The sequence below is a fragment of the Aquarana catesbeiana genome, linkage group LG04, assembly GCF_042186555.1.
Source record: "Aquarana catesbeiana isolate 2022-GZ linkage group LG04, ASM4218655v1, whole genome shotgun sequence".
Classification (NCBI taxonomy): domain Eukaryota; kingdom Metazoa; phylum Chordata; class Amphibia; order Anura; family Ranidae; genus Aquarana; species Aquarana catesbeiana.
In genome coordinates this window covers 678,551,046-678,563,658 of record NC_133327.1, presented here as the reverse complement: position 1 = coordinate 678,563,658, position 12,613 = coordinate 678,551,046, and the positions used below count along the sequence as shown (strand labels likewise).

The following is a 12,613-nucleotide window of genomic DNA, read 5'->3' as shown; positions in this document are numbered from 1 at the left end:
GGCCGGAGAGGTGTCACCTAGGAGATGGAAGAGGGTGACTCATCCAAGCCGGGCTGATTAACCCCGCCGCCCTCATCCTGTACATCGTGTGCCCTCTGCTTTTATCTTTTATTTGCTTTCTTTTCTTTTTATCTTATTTATTTTTATTATTTAATTGCACTTCCTTTCTAAAATCTGGAAGGAATCTGCAGAATCTGGCCAGTCTTCCCCCTTTTAGCCTTTTCTTCTTTCCTTTTTTGAAACCGTTGCATTTTTCTCTTTGATGTTGCTGCTTTTGGATTTTGTTACATTGTACATCAGTAGAAATTACGACCTTTTGTTTTTTTGTTTTTGTTTTTTTTAATGTTTGGACATTACCAGTCGTGTAGCGCAGACTTTATTAACCACTTGCTGACCGACACCTTTGTATATTAACATCCTGTTCGCAGGTCGTTGTTACAAGCTGATCCTGGCAGTGATGTATTATTTTGGTTTTGTGTTTCTCTAGCCACTTAAAGTGGAGTTCACCCCAAAAAAAAAAAAAATTAATGTCTTTAAAAAAAATTAAAAAAAAAAACATTTGGAGAATTTTTTTTTTTTTTTTTTTTCTTACTCACCTCCTAAATGCCTGTTGCTAGGGGGTCCCTCGTAATCTGCCTCCTTCTGCGCCTGGGCTCCTGACGCCGCTTCCCTCGGCACAGGAAGGGAGATCGCCACTTTCCCCTCCCTCTGTCAATCATCTAGGACACATGACAGGTCCCAGATGATTGCGCGGCCAGTCGCGGCATCCCGCATGCGCAGTGGGTGCCCAGCTGTGAAGCCACAGCCGGGCGCCTAAAGTTAAAATGCCGGCACCGCTGAGCGGAGGGGGAGACGAACGGGGCTTCATTCCCCCCCCGCATCGCTGGACCCTGGGACAGGTAAGTGTCCGATTATTAAAAGTCAGCAGCTGCAGTATTTGTAGCTGCTGACTTTTATTTTTTTAAGGGGAACACCGCTTTAAAGACCAGGCCTCTTTTTCAGACTCAGTGTTTACAAGTTAAAAACAAGTTTTTTTTGCTAGAAAATTACTTAGAACCCCCAAACATTATGCATTTTTTTCCTAAAACCCGAGAGAATAAAATGGCGGTCATTGCACTTTTTTGAATAAAAAAATAAGACAACAGTAAAGTTAGCCCGATTTTTTTTATTTTTTTTTATTATATTGTGACAGATAATGTTACACCGAGTAAATTGATACCCAACATGTCACGCTTCAAAATTGTGCCCGCTCGTGGAATGGCGTCAAACTTTTACCCTTAAAAATCTCCATAGGCGACGTTTAAAAAAAAATCTACAGGTTGCATGTATTGAGTCACAGAGGAGAGGTCTAGGGCTAGAATTATTGCTCTTGCTCTAACGATTGCGGCGATACCTCACATGTGTGGTTTGACCACCGTTTTCATATGCGGGCGCTACTCACGTATGCATTCGCTTCTGCGCGCGAGCTCGTCGGGACAGGGCGCTTTAAAATAAATTTTCTTTTTCTTATTTATTTTACTTGATTTTTTTTTTTTTTTTTTTTTTCATATTTTTTCATATTTCTATTAGACCCCAAATCCCCCCGATGCTTGTGGCCAGGTAAACAAAGGGGCAGAACGAGAAGTGACAAACTACTCGTCGCTCCCGGTTTCCAGGATTACAGAGCGCGGGGAACGACGTCCAGCTCCTCTCTCTATGTACAGGGCAGCCATCGCCGCTGACCGCATCGCTCCCGGGGCACCGTGATGTGACCAGAAAGCCCAGGAGAGGCGGGTGGCGGGTGGGGACCCTCTTCCGCCACCCGCAGAAGTGATCGATTCGGCTAAATTAGCTTACTTCCGCCAGAAGTAAATCCCCGGCTGAAAAGATGGATACCGGGATGATGCCTGTAGGTGCAAATGTTCCCACTGAAGCCATCCATCGGAGCTGTAAAGCGGCCGTGAGCCGCATGACCGACCTGAAAACAGCTCTAAATAGCTTTTTAGAACTCTCGTTTTTAGAAAGGATTTACATAGTGTGGCATGACAGCGTCTAATAGAGGGGCTGGCAATTACTACTGTAGGTTTTTTTTTTTAATAGTAGCGGCCGGGGGCAGAGCGTAGTAAGCAGACACAGAGAGGGAGCTGACAGGCAGGAAGGAGGGGGTGAGGGAGGAGAGTAGGGCAGCGTATGGCGGAGGGAGGCACTCTGACCACGGTGATCAGGACTGAGTAGCCCCGATTATCGTGGTCAGTATAGAGAGGGCATACAGGAAGTGGCAGGTTCAGGGAGGTTTTTTTTTTTTTACAGTTTTTAGAGGGAGGCAGATTACACAGAACAAGCACTGTGCTGTGTAATCTGCTTTAAGGTGAGCGGGATGTGTGTGTGTGTGTGTATGTATATGTATGTGTGTATATATATATATATATATATATATATATATATATATATATATATATATATATATATATATATATATATATATATATATATATATAAAATTATATATTAATATTTTTTTTTTTTTGGGTTAACAAACACTTTAAAGCGATTGTAAAGGCTGAAGGTGCATTCTACTAATACATTAAGATTAAAAGCCTTCTGTGTGCAGCAGCCCCCCTAATACTTTGAGCCCCCTCTCTATCCAGCGATGTCCACAAGTCCCTCGGCCGTCTGGGACTTTTCCCTCGTGATTGGCCCCCACTGCTGTCAATCAAAATCAGTTAACCAATCAGGAGAGAGAGGGGGCGGGGCCGAACCGCAGCTCCGTGTCTGAATGGACACAAGGAGCTGCAGCTCGGCTGAGGTGCCTCTATAGGAAGCTGCTGACTGAGGGGGGCACTCTATAGGAGGGAGGGGCCAGGAGCAGCAAAGAGGGACCTGCGAAGAGGATCTGGGCTGCTCTGTGCACAACCAACTGCACAGAGCAGGTAAGTATAACGTGTTATTACGAAAAAAAAAAAAAAAAAAAAGAGACTTTACAATCACTTTAACCACTTGCTGACCGCCTACTGCATATTTACAGCGGCAGGTCGGCTCTATTGCACAAAATCGCGTACCTGTATGTGATTTCATGCAATAGCCACTAGGGGGCGAGCGTGTGTCACCAGAGGCGCGATCGTGTGCTGATTGGACACAGGGGATGCCAATCAGCGGGTCCGGCGCCCCCGCTGTCCGCAGGCCTCCTGCAATCATTCCTCAGAGAGGCAGAATGGTGATCTGCCTATGTAAACGATGCAGATCGCCGTTCTGACAGGGGAGAAGATGGAGATCCTGTTGTGTTCTGGCTAAGCAGGAACACCAATCTCTGTCTTCACCCAGTCAGAGCAACCCCCCCACAGTTAGCAAGCGCTCCCTAGGGACACGTTTAACTCTTTGATCACCATTGATGTTAACCCCTTCACTGCAGATGTCATTAGTACAGTGACAGTGCATATTTTTAGCGCTGATCACTGTAATGGTGTCACTGGTCCTCAAAAAAAAAAGTGTCAGGTGTCCGATTTTGTCTGCTGCATTGTTGCAGTCCAGCCAAAAAATCGCTGATCACCGCCATTACTAGTAAGAAAAAAAAAATTCAAAATGCCATAAATCTATCCCATAGTTTGTAGACGCTATAACTTTTGCGCGATCCAATCAATATACGCTTATTGGGATTTTTTTTTTTTTTTATTTAACCAAAAATATGTAGAAGAATATATATCGGCCTAAATTTTATTTTTTATTTTTTCAAGCTTTTTTTATTAGATATGTTTTATAGCAGAAAGTAGAAAATGTTTTTTTTTTTTTTTTGTGTGTTTTTATTATCGCTTCCTTTTTTTCTTTTTGTGTTTTTTTTTTTTTTTTTTTTTATTATTGCTCCCTTTTTTTTTTTGTTTTTTTATAGCGCAAAAAATAAACGTAGAGGTGATCAAATACCACCAAAATAAATCTCTATTTCTATATTGTAAGCTCTAAGGAGCAGGGACCTCTGATTCCTCCTGTATTGAATTGTATTGTACTTGTACTGTCTGCCCTCATGTTGTAAAGCGCTGCGCAAACTGTTGGCGCCATATAAATCCTGTATAATAATAATAATAATAATAATCTGTGGGGGGAAAAAAGGACATCAATTCTATTTGGGTACAGCGTTGTCAGTTAAAGTAACGCACATAAAAATGGCCTGGTCATGAAGGGGGTAAAACCTTTCCGGGGGGGGACGTGGTTAAGAGGGGGCACGTCGCGGTCGTACTCTTTTCCCGATTATTGGGAGAGGTGTAGCAGTGGACTGTTTGTTGGGCGTTGGTCTGATCTGGATATTGGCGGCCGTCCTCCAGTAGTATGATTGCCGATGGAGATTTGTAGCGGCGTGGACGCGAATGGTTTCCATAGAATGCCGACGAGGTGAGTCATTTGTGCCTCTGAAGAATGTGTTTACCGACACCGAGGAGACGGCAGCGTCTTACATAGTGACATAGTTTTGGCAGCACATGACCTATAATAATATAACATATATCTTGGCTGTACGAGCCATGCTGTAATTATGTCATTTTAAAGTGGACCTGTCGGTAACTTTACAAGTCTACATAAATATCTGACGTGTCACATCCGTGTCCTGCTAAAGAAAAGCTCCATCTTTCCACTTAGCGACCACCTAACTAGGAATGTACGTCATACTTTTTTTTTTTTTTTTTTTTTTTTCCATCAGCAGTATATAGCAGTCTTGTGACTTCTATCAGTGTCTGGTTAAAGCTTTTAAAGTAGGAGTAGTTTTCATTCTCCTCTGACTGTCCTATGAGGCTGTAGGACCCCTGAGGCTCGGTTCACACGGGGGCGACTTGTCAGGCGACCTAGCCGCCTGACAAGTCGCCTCCCGTTCTGTACAATGGAACCGTTCTAATCGGAGCGACGCAAGTCGCTCCGACTTAGAAGTAAGGTTCCTGTACTACTTTGGGGGCGACTTGCATAGACTTCTATGCAGAAGTCGTCTTGCAAGTCGCCCCGGCAGTCGTGTGCAGGTCGCCTCGGTGAGGCGACCTGCAAGTCGTGCCGCGTCTAGTGTGAACCGGCACTGACCCTCTGCCTGGACAGTGCTGATTGGCCCTGTGCTGATCACATGCTCCCTCCCAAGGGAAAAAAAAAGCCTTTCTAGCAATACACACCAAACTGAGCATGTGCAGCCTGACTCCATAGGCTCTGTGTTATCAGGAAAATATCGAGGGCCAGTAGAAGAAGGGGAAGAATCCGTGCATACAGGATCAAACAGCCTTTTTACACAATTCAGATTATTAACCCCTTAGGTTCTGCAGTGAGTATAACGAGCATGTTTTACTGCATATACAGACTGATTTTACTCTTGTGGGTTTAGTAACACTTTAAATACCGGGGTTATGGCTGCAGCTAGATGCCAAAACCCAGTATCCTTTTTTTTTTTTTTTTTTTTTTTCCTTCTTCTTTTTTTTTTCCATAGATGGCCGGCTTTCCGACAAAAGTGATCCCAGCTGTGGATTCGCCGCAAGATCACTTTTATAAGCGGCACGAGAGGTGCCCCCCCCCCCCAGTAGTTTCCGGGTTAACATTACCGATCTCTGAGCCCGGAAACAATCCGGCGTCGGCTGTGGTTTCTACATAGAGATGAATGATGGCTATATGGAAACCGCTCATCTCTATGCCCTTGGAGGACTGGATCAACGTCACTTCCGGTTCTCCGACCATGTAAACCTTTTTTTTTTTTTTTTTTTCTTAAAGCAAAAGATACATTGTTGTTGTTATTTTTTTAATCTTTTGCTTTTAAAGCGGAGTCCCCCCCCCAAGCAAAAAAATAAGTCAGCAGCTACACATACTGTAGCTGCTGACTTTTAATATTAGGACATGACCTGTCCTGGAATCCAGCGATGTCGGCCCCCCCAGTCGATGTCCATCGGCTCCTGGGTGCTGCTGCCACCCTTGCCCGTAAGGGAACCTGACAGTGAAGCCTTTGGGCTGTTTCCTTAATCCCTACTGTGCAATGCACAAAGCGCGCTGTTCTCTGAATGGCTCGGCGGTGGGGGAAGGAGGTGGGGGGGCCAAACTTCCGAGTGATCTCACCACGGCAAGATCTCTCAGAAGTGGGGTTGGGTATTTGTCAAAACAGGTCCCCCCCCCCCCCCCCGAAAGGTGCCACATGTGGCACCGGAGGGGGGGGAGGAGGCTGATAAGCGGAGCTTCCACTTTTGGGTGGAACTCCACTTTAAGGGTAGAGGAGAGATTTGGGGTCTTTTAGACTGCAGATCTCTCCATAAACACGACCTGTCTTGCTGTATTGTTTTTCTTGCAAGGGATGAATACATTCCTTGCAATACCAATAAAAGTGATCAAAAATTTTTTTTTTAAAGGGACAGTGTAAAAAAAAAAAAAAAATTATAAAAAATGTTTTTGCGCGCAGTAGTAAATGCATACAAACTCCCCTGTAACGCTTAATAGGTAACCTGTACAGATTTTTAAAGCGTCACTTATGGAGATTTTTAAGTACCATAGTTTGGCGTCATTCCACATCATTTTAAAGCATAACCTGTATCTATTTACTCGGTGTAACATCATCTTTCATAATCTACAAAAAAATTGGGTTATATATTGGCTTTTTTTGTCATTATATTGTATTTTTTCCAAACAAATTGCATTTGTTAAAAACCGCTACGCAAAAAACGCGTGATATAAAAAATGTAAATGACCGCCATTTTACTCTCTAGGGGTCCTTGCTAATAAATATATTTATTTATTTATTTATTTTGTGTGTGTGTGTATATATTCGTGTGTGTGTGTGTATCTATATGTATATGTTTGGGGGTTCTAAGTCCTTTTCTAGCAAAAAAATACAAATTTTTTTTTTACTTGTAAGCAACAAATGTCATAAAAAGGCTGGGTCAGCAAGTGGTTAACGAGGATCTTTATCCTATAAAGATGAAATGTCAGCAGCTACAAATACTGTACAAATCCTGTAGCTGCTGACTTTTTTCATAAATGGAAACTTACCTGTCCAGGGATCCAGCGCCATCTTCACCGCTCTTGGGGTCCCCGGCACCAGTATGTTTAGTAAGGGGGACCCGCTGTGACTCCTTTTCAGTTTTCCCACTGGCTTCCCACTGTGCATGCAAAAGAAGGAAGATGAGAGGGAAGAAGGGAGAGGGAAGAGTAGGAGGGGAGAGGGAAGAGTAGGAGGGGAGAGGGAAGAGTAGGAGGGGAGAGGGAAGAGTAGGAGGGGAGAGGGAAGAGTAGGAGGGGAGAGGGAAGAGTAGGAGGGGAGAGGGAAGAGTAGGAGGGGAGAGGGAAGAGTAGGAGGGGAGAGGGAAGAGTAGGAGGGGAGAGGGAGAGGGAGAGTAGGAGGGGAGAGGGAAGAGTAGGAGGGGAGAGGGAAGAGTAGGAGGGGAGAGGGAAGAGTAGGAGGGGAGAGGGAAGAGTAGGAGGGGAGAGGGAAGAGTAGGAGGGGAGAGGGAAGAGTAGGAGGGGAGAGGGAAGAGTAGGAGGGGAGAGGGAGAGGGAAGAGTAGGAGGGGAGAGGGAGAGGGAGAGTAGGAGGGGAGAGGGAGAGGGAAGAGTAGGAGGGGAGAGGGAGAGGGAGAGTAGGAGGGGAGAGGGAGAGTAGGAGGGGAGAGGGAGAGTAGGAGGGGAGAGGGAGAGTAGGAGGGGAGAGGGAGAGGGAGAGTAGGAGGGGAGAGGGAGAGGGAGAGTAGGAGGGGAGAGGGAGAGGGAGAGTAGGAGGGGAGAGGGAGAGGGAGAGTAGGAGGGGAGAGGGAGAGGGAGAGTAGGAGGGGAGAGGGAGAGTAGGAGGGGAGAGGGAGAGAAGAGCAAGGGAAGAAGGGGAGAAGAAGAGGAAGAGGGGAGAAGAAGAGGGGTGAAGAGGGGAGAGCGAGGGAAGAGGGGAGAGCGAGGGAAGAGGGGAGAGCGAGGGAAGAGGGGAGAGCGAGGGAAGAGGGGTGAAGAGGGGAGAGCGAGGGAAGAGGGGTGAAGAGGGGAGAGGGGAGAGCGAGGGAAGAGGGGTGAAGAGGGGAGAGGGGGGAAGAGGGGAGAGCGAGGGAAGAGGGGAGAGGGGTGAAGAGGGGAGAGCGAGGGAAGAGGGGAGAGCGAGGGAAGAGGGGTGAAGAGGGGAGAGCGAGGGAAGAGGGGAGAGCGAGGGAAGAGGGGAGAGCGAGGGAAGAGGGGAGAGCGAGGGGAGAGCGAGGGAAGAGGGGAGAGCGAGGGAAGAGGGGAGAGCGAGGGGAGAGGGGAGAGCGAGGGGAGAGGGGAGAGCGAGGGGAGAGGGGTGAAGAGGGGAGAGGGGTGAAGAGGGGAGAGGGGTGAAGAGGGGAGAGGAGGGAAGAGGGGTGAAGAGGGGAGAGGGGTGAAGAGGGGAGAGCGAGGGAAGAGGGGTGAAGAGGGGAGAGGGGTGAAGAGGGGAGAGCGAGGGAAGAGGGGAGAGCGAGGGAAGAGGGGTGAAGAGGGGAGAGGGGTGAAGAGGGGAGAGGGGTGAAGAGGGGAGAGGGGTGAAGAGGGGAGAGGGGTGAAGAGGGGAGAGGGGTGAAGAGGGGAGAGCGAGGGAAGAGGGGTGAAGAGGGGAGAGGGGTGAAGAGGGGAGAGGGGTGAAGAGGGGAGAGCGAGGGAAGAGGGGTGAAGAGGGGAGAGGGGTGAAGAGGGGAGAGGGGTGAAGAGGGGAGAGCGAGGGAAGAGGGGTGAAGAGGGGAGAGCGAGGGAAGAGGGGAGAGCGAGGGAAGAGGGGTGAAGAGGGAAGAGGGGTGAAGAGGGGAGAGCGAGGGAAGAGGGGTGAAGAGGGGAGAGCGGAGAAGGGAGGAGAGCGAGAGAAGGAGGAAAGCAGGGAGAGAAGGAGGAAAGCAGGGAGAGAAGGAGGAAAGCAGGGAGAGAAGGAGGAAAGCAGGGAGAGAAGGAGGGAAGAAGGGCGAGAATGGGGGGGAAGAAGGGCGAGGGAGAGAAGGGAAGAAGGGAGAGGGAAGAGTAGGAGGGGAGAGGGAAGAGTAGGAGGGGAGAGCAAGGGAAGAAGGGGAGAGTAGGAGGGGAGAGGGAGAGTAGGAGGGGAGAGGGAGAGTAGGAGGGGAGAGTAGGAGGGGAGAGGGAGGGAAGGAGGGGAGAGGGAGAGTAGGAGGGGAGAGGGAGGGAAGAGCAAGGGAAGAAGGGGGGAGGGGAGAAGAAGAGGAAGAGGGGAGAGGGAGGGAAGAGCAAGGGAAGAAGGGGGGAGGGGAGAAGAAGAGGAAGAGGGGAGAGCGAGGGAAGAGGGGTGAAGAGGGGAGAGCGGAGAAGGGAGGAAAGCAGGGAGAGAAGGAGGAAAGCAGGGAGAGAAGGAGGAAAGCAGGGAGAGAAGGAGGAAAGCAGGGAGAGAAGGAGGGAAGAAGGGCGAGGGAGAGAAGGGGGGGAAGACAGAAAAGATAGCTCCCCTTTCTTCCTTCTCTCGCTGTCCCTTCTTTCTTACTTCCGCCTCTCACTATCCATCCTTCTTTCCTTCTCTTATTCTCCTTCTCTCCATCCTCTTATTTTTCTCTATCCAGCCTTCCTTCTCTCTATGATTTCTTCCTTCTCTCTATGATTTCTTTCTTCCTTCTCTCTATGATTTCTTCCTTCTCTTGCTATTCTTCCTTCCTTTTGCTGTCCTGTACATTCAGTGATGTGTAGTGGGGTGATGGTGACACCGGTCTGGCAGATGAGGTGAGTCTTGTGATGGGAATATGGTGTCACCGGGGGGGAGTTGGGGTCACAGGCAGACCTGTGTATATGGAAAACATGGAACTATCATTACATCTCATCTTACTGAGTTCAATGAACTTCCACACTGAGATGTCACATGATCTCCCTCTGCCGATTGCTGGCACTCACCGCACTCTGACCAGCGCCGGGTGAAGAGTCATATTCTGAGGTTTTATTATAGATCACTGGGAGCCGAGAGAAGAAAATTCTATCAAACGCTCAGCAACTCATCCTGACCCAGAGAGAGAAGATCATCATCATCATCATCATCATCATCATCATCGCTGTTCAGTCTGTTATCAGCTAAAGAAGGCTCATCAGTGACTGCAGATTACCGGGAAATCTTCTGTGTGCTGGAAGTTATCACCCCATTTTTTTGCTGATTCCTTTTACATAGGTGTGACTTGTTTATTTTATCATGTGACCACAGCGGAGCATTAGAGTGTAAGCTCTTCTGGTACCCGGTGAACGCTCCATACCAAAGACTTGTGGCTGCAGAACATTACTTCCAGTCCATGTACTCTGGATGCAGCCATTCCAACCAGTCTCTGCACCAGAGGAGCTTACATTCTAATATCCCCACCATATTCACACACTATTATTGTATATGTGTATAGCTCTGACATATGCCGCAGTGCTGTACAGAGAACACTGAGACAGTCACATCAGTCTCTGTTGGGCAACGTTAGAGTGTAAGCTCCTCTGGTGCAGAGACTGATCTGATTGGCTCAGTGTTCTCTGTACAGTACTGCGGTATATGTCAGAGCTATATACATATACAATAATAGTGTGTGACTGTGGGGGGGACATTAGAGTGTAAGCTCCTCTGAGACCCATCAGATACTGATCTAACTCTGTGTTCTCTGTAAAGCACTACAGTAGATGTCAGAGCTGTTTACATGCAATATAATAAGGGTTTGACTGTGGTGGCTATTAGATTGTTAGCTCCTGTGGTGCAGAGACTGATTTGATTGGCTCAGCATTCTCTGTAAAGTACTGCGATATATTTCAGAGCTATATAAATGTGTAACAATAATATTATGTGACTGGGTGGGGGAAATTAGAGTGTAAGCTCCTCTGGTACAGAGGAATATGTCAAAGCTATATAAATGTATCATCATACTGGTGTGTGGTCAGGCATTAGAGTGTGAGCTCCTCTGGTGCAGAGACTGCTGAAAATGGCTTAGTGCTGTCTGTACTGCACTGTAGTATATGTCAGTGCTATATAAATGTATAATGATGGTAATAGTGTGTGGCTGTGGGGGGCTCAGTGCTCTCTGTACAGCACTACAGTATGTGTCAAAGCTATATCAATGCATGATAATAGTGATAATTTGTCACTGTGTGGGGTCATTAGAGTGTGAGCTCCCATGAGACACATCAGAGACTGATCTGACAGTCTCATTGTTCTCTATAGAGCACTGTGGTATATGTCAGCGCTATTTAAAGGTAAAATAGTAAGAGTGAGACTGTGGGGGGGCATTAGAGTGTAAGATCCTCTGGTGCAGACACTGGTGAGAATGGCTCAGTGTTCTCTGTATAGCACTGACATATACCACAGTGCAGTACAAATGTATAATGGGATGATAATAATAGTGTGCGACTGTCGTGTGTGTTTCGGGGGGGGGGGGGAATAGAGTGTAAGCTCCTCTGGTGCAGAGACAGGTAAGAATGGCTCTGTACATCACTGTGGTCTATGCTAGAGCTATATAAATGTATAAGAATAGTGCCTGATTTGGGGGGGGGGGGGGGGCGCATTAGAATATAAGCTTCTCTGGTACAGAGGAATATGTCAGTGTTCTGCAAATGTATAATTCTAGTGTGTGACTGTGGGGGGACATTAGAGTGTAAGCTCCTGTGGTGCAGAGACTGAGGTGACTGGCTCAGGGAGACGTTCTTGTGCGGTGGGGGGGGGGTTTATCTGTAGGGAGGTGGATGATGGGGTTTCATGTTGGGTGGTCAGTCTGGAGGGTGTAGTTGGCCCGTTATCAGTGTGGAGCAGCTGCCACCCCGGAAGCCACGAGTGACCCGCTGCCCCCACCCCCGTCATTTGTCATCTCCGTCTCGTACTCTTCTCCTTTTTCTGCCGGATTCGGATCGCCTGCAGCAAATTGGTGATTAAAAATTGCACAGAAAATGCAAATCCGGTGCTGGTGGTTTTGTAGATAGAGCGGAATCGGTCATGTTGGGTAACTCGGCATCAGGGACACGAATACCGGTTGGTAAATAGTTATTTAATCCTCATTTATTTCATTCATTTTATTTAGCTTAATTAAACAGTCATGTAACTCATTATTATATAAGTTGCCTGTTAGTGAATAGTCCTCGGGAACACCGGTTTGTCCCATTTTTAGTATTTCCGAACGGTATCGGTCTCCCCACGTTCACTGTCCACCCAACCTTCTCTAGTACCGTCCAGTCATCGCCATCCCACGGCTTCACACAGGCTGCGTGATTTGGGGGATATTCTTTGTTTTCACATTTAGATCCTCTTTGTACTTTTATGTCTAATTTTTTTTTTTTTTTATCTCTTGGCTCTATTCCCTCCTTTTAAAATGATAAAAGTTGAGCTATTTTGTATACATTTTTAATATCTTGCTTTTGATAATTGCTTCTATAGTTGTTCTAGGACCGGTCATTTCAACAACAATCTTCCCATAAGATTATATAGGCATTTTATTTATTTATCACAAGTACTTATATAGCGCCATAAATCTACGCAGTGCTTTACATTTATATTATACAGTCACATCAGTCCCTGCCTTCAAGAAGCTTGCAATCTAAACTCGCATTCATACATACACATACTGGGGTCAGTTTAGATAGGAGACAATTCACCTACCAGCATGTCTTTAATGTAGATTAGACATGTTCTTTTCACAAGTGAAAGCTTTCCTCATGTAAACCGGCGGTCTCCAAACTGTGGCTTTTATCCTGCACTCTGATGTAAG

General features: G+C 46.9%; 1 protein-coding gene across 6 annotated transcripts in view; it reads left to right on the top strand.

Moving 5' to 3' along the window:
- The window catches only part of TMEM63B (transmembrane protein 63B), a 112,264-nt gene that overhangs the window by 24,783 nt on the left and 74,868 nt on the right, over positions 1-12,613 (top strand). The window lies entirely within an intron of this gene.